General features: G+C 41.3%; 1 protein-coding gene across 1 annotated transcript in view; it reads right to left on the bottom strand.

Moving 5' to 3' along the window:
• The window catches only part of WDR7 (WD repeat domain 7), a 352,576-nt gene that overhangs the window by 12,633 nt on the left and 319,455 nt on the right, over positions 1-20,488 (bottom strand). The gene's annotated exons all lie outside the window — the stretch shown is intronic.

Genomic DNA, 20,488 nt, shown 5'->3' with positions numbered 1-20,488 from the left:
GCATGTGTTGGAGGTTTGAACACACATATAAATCAAATGCCATTAAAAACAAGTTAACAGGGATCATTTTGAGCCTCTGCCAAATAGCTATCATTGATTTAATCACAAATTAAAAAAAAAAAGAATGATGTGGTATTTTAGACTCGGTCTCTGAGTAAAGGTCTTTACTAACAAAAAATTACACTCATGTCTAATGATATTAATAGTTACCGAAAATACTGGGATACTAAACAAATTAGCATAATATTGTATTAATGTATCTGCACAAACTATTAAAGGCTGTATCTTCACTACATGAACCAATATTCAGACTGGTTACAACTGGAGGCTGATTACCTCTCTTGGTCTATAAAGGATGGGGAAATATGTTCCCTTAAACTAAGGCAAACCAGGAAGGTTTGTTTCCACTTGCATCTTGAGTCTCGGTGGGAGCAAGTTCACTGGGCAATTCAGCGGCCCCCTCCTGCCCTGCCTTCCACACCTAGACTGTAAATTTCAGTAGGACTCTCCTCACAGTTCACATCTGAGTGATGACAATGAGGAAGGGAGAAAGGGGACGGGGATGGGGGGACAAACGTGTCCCTCTGTGCTTTCAGCTTTCGCTCTTTCCTGTCGTTAGACAAGGTGCTGTGGGGATCCAAAATGATGCCTGCTTTCCACACTCAGGAAAAAATGTTGCACTGGTAGCACTGGGTTTTGGGCTGGCAGGGGACACTCTCTGAGTCAGACTGCCTGCCCTGCGTTTGGACTCCACTGCTCACTGTGGGCCCTGGGGCAAGCTATTTATGCTCCTTAACCTTGAGCGCACCCACGCCAACAAAGCAGAGACAATGACGATGATGGTGGTGGCGACAATGGCTGATGGTTCCTACCTTGAAGAGCTTTGTGAAGATTAGATGAGTTCGCACATGCACAGCCCTCTGCACGATGCATTATAGTTCAGTCACTCAGTCATGTCCGACTCTTTGCGACCCCATGAATTGCAGCACGCCAGGCCTCCCTGTCCATCACCAACTCCCGGAGTTCACTCAGATTCATGTCCATCGAGTCAGTGATGCCATCCAGCCATCTCATCCTCTGTCGTCCCTTTCTCCTCCTGCCCCCAATCCCTCCCAGCATCAGAGTCTTTCCCAATGAGTCAACTCTTCGCATGAGGTGGCCAAAGTACTGGAGTTTCAGCTTCAGCATCAGTCCTTTCAATGAATATTTGGGACTGATTTCCTTTAGGAATGGACTGGTTGGATTTCCTTGGAGTTCAAGGGACTCTCAACGGTCTTCTCCAACACCACAGTTCAAAAGCATCAATTCTTCGGCGCTCAGCTTTCTTCACAGTCCAACTCTCACATCCATGCATGGCCACTGGAAAAACCATAGCCTTGACTAGATGGACCTTTGTTGGCGAAGTCATGCATGGCACATAATAATTAAATGAATACTCTTAATATTTGTGCTGTTCCTCTTTTAAAGATGACCAGATGTATATACTTGAAAGTTGCTAAGAGAGTAGATCTCAAATGTTCTCACCACAGAAAAAGAAATGGTGCTTGTGTGATGGGAGGGAGGTATTAGATAACACCAGGGGGGTAACCATATTGCAATATAGAAGTGTGTCAAATCATCATGTTGTACACCTACACCTTAACCTCACAGGTTACATGTCAATTATATCTCAGGAATGCCAAAAAGAGACTAGCCAAATGTAAGCAATCCCATAAATCAATTCCTTGAGTACTCCAGTTAATGAAAAAATAAAATAAAGCCCTAATCATATCTGAAACGAGATTATAGATATATTGGGTTTGGCCTGCAAAATGATTGTAAAATGTATTTTCTGAGCCTATACTCTAATTTATCAAACATCGTTTAAAATCAAGATTTCCAGCCTCTCTTGAAACAGCCCAGATTGCCTTCACTCTGGCCACCCTGGGCCCGTGTTTGCCCCTGATACCCTGGGCCAGGCTGAGTTGAGGGGGCCCTGTGGCCTTGGGGCCCTGTTGGCATTCGCTCTGATGTCACCAGTCTCAGCCCTGACTCAAGCAGGTCTGGGTACACAACACCCACTGCCTGGCCCCCTTATTTCCTGCCTGGTCCCTCATGGCATGTAATGCCACCTTCCTATTAAAAACACTTGATTCAACATAGCTTCTCCGATGCTCTGGGGTCCTGGTATGAATCTAAAGTGTGAGCACCCTGGAAGCTCAGATGAAAGCTTGCCCTGCTGGCAAATACCCCCTCCCCAAAAGCCCAACTCCATGCAGAGGTGGAGTCACCCCTCCTCCGGGAGTCTGGGCCCCTAAATCTCAACACAGAATGTCAAGCCTGCCTCGTTCCCATGAGCATCCTTCCTTAACCAGCAACCAGCATGTGCTTCAGAGGATGTGCCAGCCCGGCACCTCGCTGTGAGGCTGGCTAAGACGGCTCTGCAGAAAGCCAGACACGCGGGCTCCTCCTGCTTCAAATCGTATCTTCACGTGTGTGTTGAGTTGCTCAGTCACGTCTGACTCTGTGACCCTTTGGACTGTAGGCCGCCAGGCTCCTCTGTCCACGGGGTTTCCCAGGCAAGAACACTGGAGTGGGTGGCCATTTCCTTCTCCAGGGGATCTTCCTGACTCGGATCAAACCTGCGTCTCCTGTGTCTCCTGCACTGCAGGCGGATTCTTCACCACTCAGCCCTCTGGGGAAGGCTATTATATCTTCTTCCTTAATAGTATTTAAAGTATTTATTTGAATACGTCTATGTCAGTTGAAGACACCCTTCATTATGTTATCTAGTGTCTCTAACAGAAGATCCTATGCGTTAAATTCATCTTGGAATTGTCTGCTAGGAAGATATTTACCTTTTCAGATAAATTTTGTTGTTTTCTTTTACCATGCAACGACAAGCACATAATCTCACATGTACCTGCTTTCCTGCCAGGAAACTCAGAACTAAATTTGTGCTCATTCTAGCTGTCCAGTAATAAACACTTTCCTCCTCATTTCACTAACCACAGCCCTGTTTTCCTTTATTGTTGTTCCTGTCAAGGTTAGGTGCTAAGCTTAATGGGTTAGTTTCTTTAAAGTCTGTTTTGAACAAAGGCGGACTACATTTTAGATCAGAGCACATTAACACACACACACCCCCAACCCCGATCCAGCTAGGTGCCCCTCAGGCTGTCTTTCAAAGCAACATAGAGAAAAACCACCGGGTACTGATGGCAGCATCAGTGGATGGACAGACCTGTAGTTGTATAAGAAAGCAAGTACCACTCACGGTCGCTCAGGGAAGCTCACTGTTTTTAAATGGTCTGGTACATCTGGTGAGTTTATTACAATCTCAGCCTGAGAGACCTCCAGCCCCCAGTGCAATGGAAATGCTGCCACTGTCTTTTGTCCGGGGTCTCTGAACTCCCGGACCGGTGTGGGCGCCCCCTGAGCTGACTTTAGTCTCCGATGTCTTTTGCTGGGGGTCTCTGAACTTCTTCCAGACTGGTGCGGGCGCCCCCTGAACTGACTTTAGCCTCTGATATCTTTTGCTGGGGGTCTCTGGATAATTCTCCTGGACCGGTGCAGGCGCCCCCGGAGCTGACTTTAGCCTCCGATGTCTTTTGCTGGGGGTCTCTGAACCTCTCCTGGATCGGTGCGGGCACCCCCTGAGCTGACTTTAGCCTATGATGTCTTTTGCTGGGGGTCTCTGAACCTCTCCCGGACCGGTGCGGGTGCCCTCTGAGCTGACTGGAACCTCCCCTCCAGTACGATGCAGCTGTGTGCAGACGGCAGTGACTGCGAGAGCACTTTGTGATTCCGCACACTCAAGGGTTTGGGATAGTAAATGCTTGAGTAGAAAGAACCTTCTCCCCAAACAACAGGTTTTCAAACAAAAGGAGGTCAGGCCTGCTTTTTAGATGTGGGTGAGTATCATAGCCCTTGTGATAGGTTTTGTCAGAGAAATTGCTGTCTTAAAAAGACAGAAATGGAATATAAAGAAATTAATCTAATTCAAGACGTTCTATGAACAATAAAATAAATCAAGCAATTATCCCTAGCAGGAGACAAGAATGTTGAACTGTTAAACATTCTCCCCCGCTTTTGCTTATAAAGAAAAGGAGCTGAGAAGCAGGATTAATAAGGAACAACACTCGCACATGCCCAGCGGTTTTTAACAGGCACGTTCAGTGTGCTCAGCAAAGGAGTAGAGTTAACCCTGTCATACAGGGCAGGAGAGACACGGACTTCCAAAATGATTTGGTCAGTATTGATACAAACTAGTACGGTCTAGAATATTCTCTTGAAAACTGTTGTCTTTTCCTGGACTTCTTGTTATTCAGCTTCCAAATGACAAATTGGAGAACCGAGACCAAAACGGAGGACTTGACTGCACCCAACTTGCTCTCATGAGGTACCGGTACAAGCGTGGCAGAGGCCTTGTGCTCAGGGTGAGAATGGATGACACATCCCTCTGTGTACAGAGGCAGGAAGCAGCTGGAGACGGGCCAGATATACAGGGAAGTGGGTGCTGAGGAAGTGAGGATCAGCTCCAAGAAGGAGAGGTAACAGTGAAGACCTACAAATGCACACATTTTCCCAGCACGTGTGCTTAGTTGCTGCGTCGTGTCTGGCTCTTTGGGACCCCATGGACTGCAGCCCGCCAGGCCCCTCTGTCTGTGGGATTCTCCAGGCAAGAATATTGGAGTAGGTTGCCATGCCCTCCTCCAGGGGATCTTCCCGACCCAGGGATGGAACCCAGGTCTCCCGCACTGCAGGTGGAGGGGAAGCCCCGCTGGTCCCTTAGTGCTAACAAACAACAGGCACTTCCCTGGGGGTCCTGGTGATGAAGACATCACACTCCCGCCAGAGGAGGCAAGGGTTCCATCCCCGGTTGGGGAACCAAGATCCCCGTGTGCTGTGAGGCTTGGCCAAAAAATAAAAACAAATAAACATAAAACCACCAAAAACCAAACAATGCTAAGTGAGGTTCAGGGCGCACTTGTGCCTGACACACCCACCAAACATTTGGCATCTCTTCCCGGCTGCAGGCACAGTCAGGAAAGGGTGGGTGAGGAAGCTGGAGCAGGGCTTGCTCTGCGTGCCTTTCTGACACCCCAGCACAGGCTGCTGACTTCTGGGCTGATTGGCAGGGAGAGACAGGGTCCGGAGACACAGAGACACCGCGCTGATGGATGGCTTCGTTTGTTAGGCCAGGGAATGGCTCGTCAAAAAAAGGGCCATTTCCAAAGAGTTGACAAGTTAAGAATTAATTATGTTCAAGAAATAAAGCTCCCTCTTTCTTCTCTCTGAAGCAACCGATTTGTGAAAACCGTGTTAGGTACTCAACATTCACCAGCTCGAGGAGACAAACGATTTAGGCAGACGATAATGTATTTTCAGGAAGTCTCATCTACAGCCAATTAGAAGGCTGGAGTAAAATTTAAACTCCACTGTGAACTGAGCCTTCTGCTGCCTTTTTGTGGGTGGGATCTTATGGCCGAAAGACGTGGCCAACGACACCGAGAGGCCACCCATTCTTTTCTGTAGGTGGACAGGGCTGCCTTAAAGCAGGTTGGATGAAAATTCACTTTCTTTTTTTCCTTAAAAAAACTTTATTTTTATTTTTTAAAATATAAATTTATTTATTTTAATTGGAGGCTAATTACTTTACAATATTGCATTGGTTTTGCCATACATCAACATGAATCAGCCACGGGTGTAGACGTGTACAAATCTCCCTCTTGAGAAGATTCCAAAGCTTCCCCTGAGGGCCCTTTTCTGTGTTTAATGGTGTGTGCCATCAGAAAAGTTTTCCTTTTTCAAATCTAAATCCAGAATGCTGTAGTGTGAGCCTGATTCCTCGGTTCCAGCCTCAGAAGAGATGAAGAACAGCTGGTTACCAAGCTTATGTTTTTTTTGTTTTTTTTTTTCTTTTTTCTTGGCAGCAAGGCATGCGGGGTCTTAGCTCCCTGACCAGGGATCAAACCCACACCTGCTGCAATGGAAGCCTGGAGTCTTAACCACTGGACCACCAGGGAAGCCCATGATCACCAGTCTTGGCGTGGTAACTTTTCATAGACTTGAATGCTATTACTGCAACTTGCTTCTTTTTTCCTTATTTATTATTTTTAGGATTAAAAAAAAAATTAGTGACTATAATATAACCTTTGCCTTTCAGAGCTCATCTTCCAACTCTTAGAATAATTTCTGTAGATTTTCCTTAAACTTTCTCCAAGCTTTCAAATCGTGACCTCATCGAGCTGGATAGTATTGTAAAGGTCAGCCACGTCCTCAAAATGTGGGACTACAAAACTGGACTGAGTGCTGGAACTGGGCAACTGGCTGTCATCAGAGTTGCTCATCACACCACCCAGGAGGCCAGGACTATGCTTAATTTTACCACAAAACTGCAGCTGGCTCCAAAAGCTGGTAAAGTTGTTGGCACGCAGGTGCCTGATGCCCAGAGCCCTCACACGTGTGGGGAGAGGCAGAGTCCCCGAGCCCATGGCAACCGTGGCAGACGAAGGAAAATGAGGGGCCCGGCTCGCTCTCACTGGGGACACAAAATACAGAAACCAGAAGAACTGACCAGAATGAGTGGATGGGAAATGCACGCCGAACACGTGCTGGCGCTGGAGACAGCCCAGCGTCTCTTGCTGGCTGTCTGCTCTGCTGCGGTCTAAGCGCGTTCACCTAGATGCGGCCCTTGGCGGTTCTACAGTGATTTTGAACTGAGATTTGAGGGTTAAAAATGGGTTGTTTATCTCTATAATTTGTTTTCTTGATGGAGGGCTGAGCCGATGCTGTATTTTTTTTTTTCTTTTACATTATGCCAACTGTATATTGAGAGTCAAGCCACTGTGGCGTTTTTCAATCCCACAGGTACTGAAATGATTCAATGAATTATTTTCTGTCTCTGTCTAATTGGAAAAAATATACATTTAGGGCAAAAGAAAAGCAGATTTGGTATCATTTTGGAAAATAGATCTAATAGATCTAAGGAGAAATATAATAAAAGTCTGCTATCTTAAGTTTTCTTATAAGACGAAATGCCTCAAGTAAACAGACTCTGTTCCCTAAAAACAGCTGCAGCATTTACTGTACATTTTCAGTTACTGAGAGCTACTTCAGTGTCACTTGGGGATGAACTGACAGACACTGACGAATTAAAGGTGTTTTTGATATCTGCATATTGGCAATCCTTAAGACATGGGCAATAGTTTTTGAAACTTCTTTGTGGATGATTATAACCAACATGTATGTGTATAACACACTTTTCCAGGAATAGTGAGACCCAATAAACACTCAAGATTGCTTCACTACTGTAATTTAGGCATTAGTAAGAATTTCAGAATTTTAGGATACTGAGGCTGATGTTTTTACTCATATCAGCTGTACATTATCAAAATTAAATTTAAAAAGGCAGATCTACAAATGAACAAATAAAGTGACCATTAACATCAACAGTTGTTTTCCAATCTTAAAATATTGTAGCCATCATGACAGCAATTTCTATGAAAAGAATTATGTACTGGTTTTTGGGGGCTATTCCCGTCTATTCAACTGAGGAACTTTTTCAGATTCAAATAAATCTTCTGTAAGCCTCATCGTTTCTGTCTGACTCTTTCTTCCTCTTTTTTGTTACAGATAATGAGGAGGTGACCACATGCGCACCTGCACACAAACGCACACCCCTCTTCTGGTTTAATAGAGCAAGTATTTTCAGGATAAAGTCATTTAAAAACACCAACTTAGAAAGATATGTCCTTTCTAAGAAAGGATATGTCCTTTCTTTATGTGCTAAAATGATCAATTTTATAGAAATATCCCTTGAAAATTATGTTTGCCAAAAATCCCAAACATCACAAACTTGCAATTATTTTGTAACATGATCACCACCATTTCTTGGCTAATGAAATGATGGTAGTATGTTTGGACTGTGTGTGTGAGACTCTCAAGCTACAACAACAGAATAAAGAAAAGGTACACACACAATTCCAACCATAACACTTTTTCTTACATGTTAACATTTTAAATAGTCATATTTAAAGATTATTTATGGATCCTCAAACACTGAGTGCCTATATGATTTAGATAAATGTGCTTCAGGTTCAAATAAAAGGGATCGTGGATGAATTAATTCTATCAACTCTTCACATTGCTGGTATGAAATAATTCTAAGACATTTATTAAAGTATAACTTTCTGTCGCTTTTAAAATACACTAATGTTTTCTATAGATCTCACACCCAAAGCTAAATATTTTTGATCATACTTTAAATATACTTCTATTCAAATATACACTAGGAGTCTTAAAATGAACAAACTTTTGCCTTTTTATTCTCAGACTATGAAAATTCTGTTAAAAAAAAAGAAATTCTGTTGTTAAATATTAAAAGGATTCCTGAGAAATTAGGCCAGCATAAAACGGTTATGTAAATTTTCAAAGAAGACAGAGGAGAGTATATTGTTAAAGCTAATACTATGCCACAAAACTAAATTCCAATAGCTTCCACTTAGAGTTCCTTGCAAGACTCCAAGCCCTTCCACAGCAGCCTTCAGTAGACACACAGGAGCCGGTGGGGACAGCAATCGCATCACAGAGGAAACGTCCATCCAGATGGACCTCAGCATTTCTGTGGGTTCTGATTCGGGTCAAGGTGAACACAGATGGTTTTGGCTACAGCTTCACGATAAGGCCTTCACATACCTGCCCTCCTGGCTTTCTCTGGCCTGGTACAGGGCACGCTGACACAAAACTGCCTTATGCAGAATGCACTAATATGGAATTTATTTTTTAAAATCACATTTCAAAAGAACCTAATATTTTCATCCTTCCAAAAAGAGAAATGACTTGAAAGTGTTAAAGAAACCTAAAGCATTATATACATTTCTAAAATTCATACATGTATCAACCAATATGTTATTGTATCTTCTGGCTCATACTTGCTTCCGAGATTGAGAGTATATACACTAATACACAATACAGATTCAGGAATTTTATACTTTTATGGGTGGTTTTTATGCTTCTTTAACTTATTAAAACAGAAAATCAGATTAGTCTGGAACATAACCTAATTAATTAGGTTATTAATTACAAGGTCTATTTCTTTGTTAAGTCAAGAGATGCAAAATCAGAACACTATAAAATCATCCTCCTATCTTTGATGTATCATTCCATATTTGCAATATTAAAATAATACAATACAATAATATATGTAGGATTTTTTTTTTCACAGAGCAATTGCATTTGAAAATATTCCCCAGTAGTTACTAAGGCCAAATAACACTGATACTACTTGTTAGTCGTGACTTATTCTCAGACTACCTCATGTTTACCTAATGGATTAAAGTTGATCCTTGTTGGTTTTAGAAGTGGGCAAAATCTTCTGAGACACAATTTGCTTATTTGTAAAAATAAGGATGATATCTGTTTTTCCTAACTCATGGGATTTAATATTCTTAGGAGAAATGTACAACAACAAGTTTAAAATGTTTATCAAGAGCTTATTATGTTCTAGGACCTGTGTTAGATATCAGTAGAAAGATGAGATATGATCCCTGTCCATGAATTGAGGCGGAGAGGAGGACAGGTTGCCAGTAAGCAACCAGTATGTAATACAAGAACTGGCATGCCAGAATGTGAGTACAGTGGCATGGAGACCGAGGGATAAGCAGCAGTTTCCGTTCAGGGGCAGCAGGGGTCAGAACGAGGTGTGGTGACAAGGTGGTGGAGAGGTCTTTAACGGAGCAGCCGGCCTGCACGGCAAGACTCAACGCCAGCAGGTGACTGTGGACAGACCTGGGAGAGTGCAGACGCGGGCGAGGGCCAGGAAACACTGAGCACCCTCTGTCCCTCTGCCAGCGGAACCGTGAGAGGCTGGAGGGACATGAGGAGAGGGCTTTGGAGATGAGGGAAGAAGCCAGCTGTGGCCAGGTGATAAACCACCTGTTGGCTGTGCTAAGAACTTGGACTTGGTTTATAGCTCCAAACTCCACAGGGAGTTTCCCAAAGTTTTTAAATAAGGGGATAGTCAGATCAGACCAGTTTCAGGAAAACTCTGGCAGAGAAAAGGGAGAGAAATTAGGAAAAAAGGACTGGGTGGCAGGCAAATACAGCAGGTAAGTTAGGAGCTGAATGAAGATCGGGATGCGGGCAGGAAGAGACATCCAACTGGACGGGTGGTGATGCTGTTTCCTGGACAGGGAAGCATAAGAGAAAGAAAGTGCTCTAAAAGCACTTAGTGGGGAGGGAAAGGGTCCGTGGGATGTCATCTGGGGGAAATAACGAGCTGAGTTTGGGACATGTAGGTATGACTGTGGAGGACTTGAGTAACTAGTTAGAAATACGTCAGAAAATTAGAAAGAAAAATGTGGAACTCGGGACAAGCAAGATATACGGAAAGGAGAGACAGATTTGGGAGTTGTTAGCACACAGACACACGTTGAAGGCATACATCCTACACTTGGCACTGTTCCTGGTACATGCCAGTCTCTCCATGAACATCTGTTAAATGCTTCAGTGTAAGGGGCTGAGATAACCCATGAAAAGCAGGCAGAGTGAAAAGATGTGGTTGAAATGACAGGGGACACTACCACTTAAGGGGTGGGCAGAAAAGAAAGGGCTGGTTTATTTTACAATTTGTAGACTTGAAATCTCAAAGTTTTTAGCTAATATTTTAAAATGAAAGCCTTCAAAGTTGTCCCCAGCATACAAGTCACTTTTTAGGTAGAGAATTTTGTGATGATTCACTGCAGTTAATACTTAACAAAGTTGCTTTGAAGTTTGATAATATCTTATCTTTTAAATAATCACCCTTTATCAAGTAGTAATTATTTAACTCAGATCAGGAAATAATTTATTAAAAAGGCAAGTTGCTAGGATCAAAAGCATATATTTGAATTAGAATTGAACTTCTAATTCCAAATGACCAGTACTAATTAACTGATAACACTGACAGTCCCATTTCTGTAATTTTAACTTTGTTTAAATTTCATCAGTTATCCATAAATATTGATATTTTAGAAAGGTCATTATATAATAGGGCTAATAGACTTCTTTGAATATAATTATATAAAAAAGATATACTATTAAAGGGAAAGACAAAAGGGATTTTAAAATGGAACTTGTTACGTCTTTGCATATGTGAGTGTATGCAAATATACACACGTATGTATTTGGTTACTCACTTTGATATACAGATCCTTTTCAAAAATGAAAGGAGAAATATTTTAATCAAGCTAATGATTTATAAAGACTCATATTAATGATCATAGTCACCAATTTTGTTCTGATAGAACCTTCACTGATTTACTAGATTCATAAACTAGAATCAATACAAGATACATCAGACAATTTACCACTGATTATAGGGCTTCCCAGGTGATGCTAGTGGTAAAGAATCTGCCTGCCAATGCAAGAGTCACGGGTTTGATCCCTGGGTTGGGAAGATCTCCTGGAGGAAGAAAAGGGCGACCCACTCCAGGATTCTTGCCTGAAAATTTCACGGACAAGAGGAGCCTGGTGGGCTACAGTCCATGGGGTTGCAAAGATCTGTGGGGTCACAGAGAGTTGGATGCTACTGAGCACATAGTCATACAATGCATACATAGGCAAGCATTCCCTACAGTTAGGTCAAAGCGAATTCACTTATATGAAAAGGAAAATGAATTAAATATCCTCTTGCTGAGAATAAGCTCTACAGGAATATTCATTTGATACCCCTAGAGTGGGAGATATGCTGCTTGAAACCTTTTGTATCTTTAATGCAATAACACTGCCTAACGATAAGGCAAACTAAAGGCCAATTCATTATAAAATCCAATATTTGGACCATCAAACTCTTTAGCACTTAATAAGCAATTAATAATTGTCAATGAAAAAATGTTTTGGTAACACAAGGTGAAAATCAATACCACTAGCCCACTTGTTGCCCTCTCCAGCACTGACGAGCTACCCAGATCACTACAGTCCTTAAGGGAAACAACTGTTTTGATGGTTTAATTTGTTCTCTTTACAAGCAAACATGAATTATATGAAGCTCTGTTTCTAACTCAGAATGTGCTTTGTTACTAATCTGCTTATAACTGCTATTATGTATGTAATGCACAGATGTGTGCCTTAAAATAATATTCTATGCCTTATAACAGATACTATTAAATGCATACTTAATGGTATACACACTAATTTTATCCACTGAGCAAAACTGAGCAAAAGCATATAAACCTCAAGCAAAAGCCTTCAAGCCTTCCATTTAATACAATACTTTCTTTTTAGGAGTAAATATATAAAGAAGGCAGTTTGGACACATGTCTGAAGGCTTAATAGATTATATATATGAACTCTGCAAAAATGGTTTTTAACAGGTGTATGATTTTTATTTTGGAAGGTTTCTTTTTTTTTAAAGAGTAACACACAAAAAAAGGAAATGAAGAATTACCTGTAACTTCACCCCTCTTTTTTAAGTACCTGTTATAAAACTGAAACCCTACCCAACTATTTTTCACTAATCAGGTGCCATGCCTCAGAAGAACTACCATGAGCCCTTTGGGATGCATCCTTCCAGACTTTCTATTAGCTTGTCTTTGAAATCATAAAGTTTATCAGCTTTTCTTTTCTTAGTATGAAACATTTGCTATCCCTCTACATTATTTTTTTATAAAGATATTTGTTCAGAGATGAGACTTGTTGGATCATTTTAAATGCTTAAATAGTGCCCCATGTGACAAGTGTATGCCCACCCCCCAACTTACTTCTGCTTTTTAAAAAAGAGAGAAATGCTATTTAACACATTTAGTTCCTTCTATAGCTTGGAAAAGACAGAGACTCACCAATCATTTTTGTAAAACAATAAAATAAATAAAAGGCAGGTGTGCTCTTTCAAAGGGGAAGCTTCTTTCAAAAGGCAATAATATGGCTGAAGAAACATTTAAAAAATAGCATTTTGAGAGTTGGACCCTAAAGAAGGCTGAGTGTCAAAGTATTGATGGTTTTGAATTGTGGTGCTGGAGAAGACTCCTGAAAGTCCCTTGGACAGTAAGGAGATCAAACCATCAATCTTAAAGGAAATCAACCCTGAATATTCACTGGACGGACTGATTCTGAAGCTGAAGCTCAGTACTTTGGCCTCCTGATGCAAAGAGCCACCCTGGAAAAGACTCTACTGCTGTGAAGGATTGAGGGCTGGAGGAGAAGGGGACGACAGAGGATGAGATGCTTGGATGGCATCACCGACCCAATGGAAATGAGTTTGAGCAAACTCCAGGAGGTGGTGAAGGACAGGGAGGCCTGGCGTGCAGCAGTCCATGGGGTCACAAAGAGTCAGACTTGACTTAGCGACTGAACAACAACACTTTTATGGTGAATGTTTCATTTAACAGTCAATTGAGACAGATATTTAGATACGGCATTGTAGAATAAGACTGCACTAAAAATCATAGGTTTTAAACTTCTCATTATTCAGGAGTCAGAGTTTAAAACTGCTTTAACACTAACTTACACTACAGAGCAAACAACCAGTCAGCCTGAGAACATTCTTAAAACCACCTTCACAGTGAAGGTTTGAGTTAATAGAGAATAGAAAAGTCCGTTTCTGGATCTTTGGCAAGTTTAAAATTTCATGAGAATTTGGATTCATACTTCCAGTTTTACATATGAAAAAGTCAGAGTTCAAAGTCAGTCAACGGTACACGCAAGGTGAAAATAAATTAATACTGTGAGAACTTCTTTGCGTTTTAAATTCCTGAGATTAATTTTGCATTAAAATATAAGAAATAATAAATCATTCTATTTGTAGTTTGTACATTCAAGACAGGCTGTGTCATTCCATGTTATTCCACATGCAATCTAGACACTTTTTAAATTTTTAATGATCACACGCTGGGAGAAACTTTCACATGCAGGCTGTTGCAGTATTTCCAAAAAGGCAGTCATTAAATAACAGGTTTGGAATTCTGTTTAGAACTCAGAACACAATTATCTACAGAAACAATGCAACAAAAAACAGATTTCCAGGCCAGCTTCCAAAAGTCTATAGAATTCTTACTGTTGCAGAATTTGCAGGGCCAGCTCAATCTCCTAAGCACTATTTATAACAATTTCTCTGAGAAAAGCATTTCAAGGTCCAAGTCAGACACTAGGAACCTAATTATCTACTGTAGATACCAGACTCTTATAAGTTCTAATATCTTTACATATATAGAGGGCGTATGTATGTAAAGCCCAGCAGGAGTATACGTGGGATGTCAGGGCAAAGTACGCGGTTACCTGTCTTAAACCCCTGGACACTGGACTCCCCCAGAGTTGACACTCCTTTTCCTGCCCCTCTATATGCAGGCTCTGTGGTATTGCTCATGACGACCTTCAAGGGACTAATGCCAACACGTGCCTCCCAGGACTGCTGCTGCCAGGACCACTGTTCCCACTGCAGGCCACTGCCAGCCCACGCCTCCACAGGAGACCCTCAAACACTCAAAGGGGGGGCTGACTCAGCGTCCTGGGAGGTCAATGCTCCTTCCCCCCTGGTTCCCAGTGGGCACAAAGGCTTTGTCTGTGCCCTCTAAGAGTCGAGGGGCTTGGTTGGGAGTCACATGCCAGTAGAACTTAAGCTATGAGATTGTATTAAGAAACCGTGGAGATTTTCTGGGCAATGATCACGAGTGATTATGTGGTGTGGTGGTGGTGATGCGGGGGGTCAGTGTGTCTGTGTGTGTTTATGTGTACGCTGGGGTGAAGTAGGGGACAGCAAGTGCTCCATGCAGAGTGTAATATAATCACAAGACTGAAAGAAAGAGAGAGTGTACACTGTAAGAAAAACTAAAAAGTCTTCAGAATGATTAGGACTTACGGTAGAAGAGATGGCATGGAGAAAGATAAACATGGATGGAGAATAAGGCTGAAGACAGACCACGAAGAGCCCTGGGATTTTCAGTGAATATATGCTAACTGTGAACACATACTGTAACAGGGACGTTTAAACCCAGCAATGACATTAAAAAAAAATATTTACTAAAAGACATTGTGAGATCTAAACCATCACTGTTTACATACAATTGACTTTCACAAATATAGCTGTTTATAGATTCATATATAAACCTTTTAACAGTGGTCATGTAGGGATGTGAGAGTTGGACTATAAAGAAAGCTGAGCACCGAATCATTGATGCTTTTGAACTGTGGTGCTGGAGAAGACTCTTGAGAGTCCCTTGGACTGCAAGGAGATCCAACCAGTCCACCCTAAAGGAAATCAGTCCTGAATATTCACTGGAAGGACTGACGCTGAAGCTGAAACTCCAATACTTTGGCCACCTGATGCAAAGAACTGACTCATTGGGAAAGACACTGATGCTGGGAAAGATTGAAGGAGGGAGGAGAAGGGGATGACAGAGGATGAGATGGTTGGATGGCATCACCAACTCGATGGACATGAGTTTGAGAAAGCTCCAGGAGTTGGTGATTGACAAGGAGGCCTGGCGTGCTGCAGTCCATGGGTTTGCAAAGAGTCGGACACGACTGAGTGACTGAACTGAACTGAATAAACCTTTAGATACTAGATTCGTATCTAAACAATTAATCTCTAAACTTAGAGTCATATGATATAAGATTCATAACTAAAATGACCATGGTTTTGGTCACAATATTTAGATAAGTATGGTTTAGTTTTGGGGAAAAAATGGTAAATAACTTGATCATTTTCTCCCAGAATAATATCAGAATACTTATTTAAGTGTAACTAACATGTTCAAAAAGTTAGTGAAAACATTTTCTTGGGGTTTGGGTGAATCTAAAAGTAAACTTTTCAGTATTTTTAACATTAAATCTATCTCAAACAAATGGTACAGGTCTTAAGATAAAAGCTGTTGTGTTTTGGACTTCCTAGCCCATAAATTCTTCAAAATTAAAAAAAAAAACACTGCAGGACCATAAAACAAAGAATATTTAATTATTTAGATTTGTCCACATTCAAGTTTAGCCTCTGTGAACACTGTAATGCTGCTGCTGCTGCTAGGTCGCTTCGGTCGTGTCCAACTCTGTGCGACCCCATAGATGGCAGCCCACCAGGCTCCCGCATCCCTGGGATTCTCCAGGCAAGAACACTGGAGTGGGTTGCCATTTCCTTTTATAATAAATCTATACAAATATACCTCACCATGTCATGAATTTATATTTCCCTTGATCGCTTTGATTTCAGTTTTCAACAAAAGTAAGATAAAACCACCACAGAAGTGTAAAGACGTCGAATTGATCTAACTGCTGTATAAAATTAATGACTGATTTTTTTTAAGTAAAGCATCTTTTCACTGATTATTAGAACTGCTTAGAATGTGAACTGCATGATTTTTCATGGCTGCACACTCAAGGACAACAGAGAATGACCTTGAACAGCAGTGTATAAAAATACATTTATCACTGAAATGGCATGCTGGCTGCCAGTCAATATATGCCTCTCATTTGTTAGGAGGTTCTCCTGCTGTGATTCCCTCATTACAATTTGCTTTTACTTCCTGGGCAAATGACAACTAGAAAATGAGGCAGCTTCTTTCTTGACCAAACTTAATCCAGAAAAAATGAGATGACAGCTGCAGCCACTCAAGTGTTACAGGACATTTTACACGTGTTTGTAGAAGGCCCGATTATATATTCTAAATATTACATCACTGGGTGTGACAGCCAGCATGTTATCTCACTCTCCTAGTCGCCTTCGTTTGCAGAAAGAAGGGTTTCAGAAACAGGATACTTTTTACCTACGAAATAATTTCTTGTATCCCATCCAATCTTTTTCTAAACAAATAATCTGAGGTGCAGAATGCAGATAAACACTCAATTTAGAGACAGGCTGGAGAAAACATTCTAAGATACTCTGAGGAGAATTATGCAGCTACAGTTGTCAGCTGAAGGGAGTAACTAACGCCTGTCTTATGTTTCTACAATAGGCTCAGTGCACAGCTTACATTTTTCTAGGAAGCAAAAAAAGGTAGATTCACTTAGATAACTTACTTGTACTAGAAATATATGTGTGAAGAAAATTATAATACAGTCACATATAGGTTTAAGTTATGTTTAATTTATTTTTTCATATACGGATTTTCTGATCCACTGATTTCTAGTCACGTTTTGAGGCACCTCAGGGCACAGTTCCTTATTACAAGAGATGTGGAATTACCACAAGATGCTGAAAACAAAAACAATCTTTCCTTTAAATTAAAAAGCACAGATGCTAGAAAGCACCCTAGGAAGGGGAAGACAAAGGAAATAAAAACTCCAATGACTAGTAATAAGGTATAAAGAATAAACTAAAAAAAAAAAAAAAAGACCTGAAATAATTACTTGTTTGGTTTTAGTTTTCCTTTACTTAGTGTGGCCAAACAATTTCTGTTCTGGTGTAGACGGGCCCAGTGTTCTGGTTGGAGTATGCATTTGGGACTCTGTTGAGAAGTTTAAAATCAGAGATTAGTAAGGAACAGACTAAAAATCTAGGTAGGTGGATGAATAAGAACGTGGTGCTAAGTGAAATCATTCAGACACACACACTAAAAACCACATATTGAGTCATTCCACTTACATGAAATTCTCGATGAGGCAAAACTACAGTGACACGAAGAATCAGGGGTCGCCAGGGTGTGAGGACTGACTGCAAAGGGGTATAAGGAAGTTTTGGAGGGTGATAAGACTGTTCACACTGGCTAACACCCATCCAACTGTGCACTGACACTGGGTGAATTTACTACGTGTAAATTACACCTTGTTAAATCAGGTACCAAAAAGGACACAGAGAAAAACAGATACAGTAGGAAAGAGGGGGTGGCGTAAGAACTGATGCTTTTGTCACTATTGCCTGGAAGCACTGAGAAATGCACGAGGCTAATTCCTGAGCGTATGGGGCCTGGCTGCTCCCCAGAACCCATCCTCCAATTCCTCAATGGTCTCAAAGGACGGCACAGCCACTGTTCCTCCTGGGGAAACTTAACTACAACTAAGGACAGAAGTGGTGTGGACCTAACAGAAGCAGAAGACATCAAGAAGAGGTGGCAAGAATACACAGAAGAACTATACAAAAAAAAATCTTCACAACCCAGATAACCACGATAGTGTGATCACTCACCTAGAGCCAGACATCCTGGAATGTGAAGTCAAGTGAACCTTAGGAACCATCACTATGAACAAAGCTAGTGGAGGTGATGGAATTCCAGTGGAGCTATTTCAAATCCCGAATGATGATGCTGTGAAAGTGTTGCACTCAACATGCCAGCAAATTTGGAAAACTCAGCACTGGCCACTGGACTGGAAAAGATCAGTTTTCATTCCAATCCCAAAGAAAGGTAATGCCAAAGAATGCTCAAACTACTGCACAATTGCACTCATCTCACACACGAGCAAAGTAATGCTTAAAATTCTCCAAGCCAGGCTTCAGCAGTACGTGAACCATAAACGTCCAGATGTTCAAGCTGGATTTAGAAAAGGCAGAGGAACCAGAGATCAAATTGCCATCAGTTGGATCATGGAAAAAGCAAGAGAGTTCCAGAAAAACATCTACTTCTGTTTTATTGACTATGCCAAAGCCTTTGACTGTGTGGATCACAATAAACTGTAGAAAATTCTGAAAGAGATGGGAATACCAGACCACCTGACCTGCCTCCTGAGAAATCTGTATGCAGATCAAGAAGCAACAGTTAGAACTCGACATGGAACAACAGACTGGTTCCAAATTGGGAAAGGAGTACATCAAGGCTGTATATTGTCACCCTGCTTATTTAACTTAGATGCAGAGTACATCATGCGAAATGCTGGACTGGATGAAACACAAGCTGGAATCAAGATTGCTGGAAGAAATATCAATAACCTCCGATATGCAGATGACACCACCCTTATGGCAGAAAGTGAAGAGGAACTAAAGAGCCTCTTGATGAAACTGAAGGAGGAGAGTGAAAAAGTCAGCTTAAAACTCAATGTTCAGAAAACTAAGATCATGGCATCCGGTCCCATCAATTCATGGCAAGTAGATGGGGAAACAATGAGAGACTTTATTTTGGTGGGGGGGGCTCCAAAATCATGGCAGATGGTGACTGCAGCCATGAAATTTAAAAGACCCTTGCTCTTTGGAAGAAAAGCTATGACCAACCTAGACACTGTATTAAAAAGCAGAGACATTACTTTGCCAACAAAGGTCCATTTAGTCAAAACCATGGTTTTTTTCAGTAGTCATGTACGGATGTGAGAGTTGGATTATAAAGAAAGCTGAGCACCGAAGAATTGATGCTTTTGAACTGTGGTGTTGGAGAAGGCTCTTGAGAGTCCCTTGGACTGCAAGGAAATCCCACCAGTCCATCCTAAAGGAAATCAGTCCTGAATATTTATTGGAAGGACTGATGCTGAAACTGAAACTCCAATACTTTGGCCACCTGATGCGAAGAACTGAGCCCTTAGAAAAGACCCTGATGTGAGAGGGATTGCGGGCAGGAGGAGAAGGGGACGACAGAGGATGAGATGACTGGATGGCATCACCGACTCAACGGACATGAGTTTGAGTAAGCTCTGGGAGTTGGTGATGGACAGGGAAGCGTAGCGTGCTGTGGTCCATGGGGTCGCAAAGAGGTGGACACGACTGAGCCACTGAACTGAACTAAACTGTTTCTCAGTCGGTATACCCTTCCTGTAAATCTGGCGGGAGTGTTCTTTTCCTTGAACTCTTGTTCACCACTCTATAGTAGCTTTGTGCATGCCACGAGAAACATTTCTTCCTTTTAAATATAGTCATACATTTTTGCTCAATTTATAATACTGGCTATTGATTCAGGACTGCTGTACCAAACCGTCTTAACTTCATTGTTTTAAAGCCCTAAACCTAAATTTATATCTATCACTGTCCATAAATACTGTCCATAAACACTGTCCATAAATGCAAAAGGTACAGGATTTAGTAAAGTATTTTTGAAATTCTAGAATCTGCAAATAGAAAATTCCATACATTAAAGATTATATACTAGAAAGATGTTAAGACTCATATGTAATAGATGGCATTAGTACTGAAATGGACAATCCAGCTTTTACATGAGGAAAACTTCTGAACATTTTCCAGAAGAGCAATCAAGCTATAAGAAAATAATAAGCCACATACTTCACATGTGTTTGTCTGAAAGGGCTTTCCACTTCTCTGCAAACCTGTAAGAGTGACACAATTAAGGAGCTGCTATTTAAGCTAACTGATTTTCAACATACTAATTCTTTCTCAGAAAGGAAGATTACAAAACTACTGAAAACCAAAATGGTTAAGACCTATTAGAACCACTGAATTTGTCTACAGAATATGGCACCTAAAATAACACGCAATAAAGGGGCATGGAAAACAAGAATAACATTCAACGAAGGGAGAATGACATAAATAATTTAGTATCAACCTTAATACATACCTTCTCCATTAAGAAAAATAAGACATTAAATAACACAGGGTCAGTGAAATTAGATTGGAGTACTATTCATTAAGATTTCTCTTCTTGGCCACTGAATAAAGTCTGATTTATGATAC

Source organism: Capricornis sumatraensis, chromosome 21, assembly GCF_032405125.1.
Source record: "Capricornis sumatraensis isolate serow.1 chromosome 21, serow.2, whole genome shotgun sequence".
Lineage (NCBI taxonomy): Eukaryota > Metazoa > Chordata > Mammalia > Artiodactyla > Bovidae > Capricornis > Capricornis sumatraensis.
This window is presented reverse-complemented; position numbering and strand designations above follow the sequence as displayed.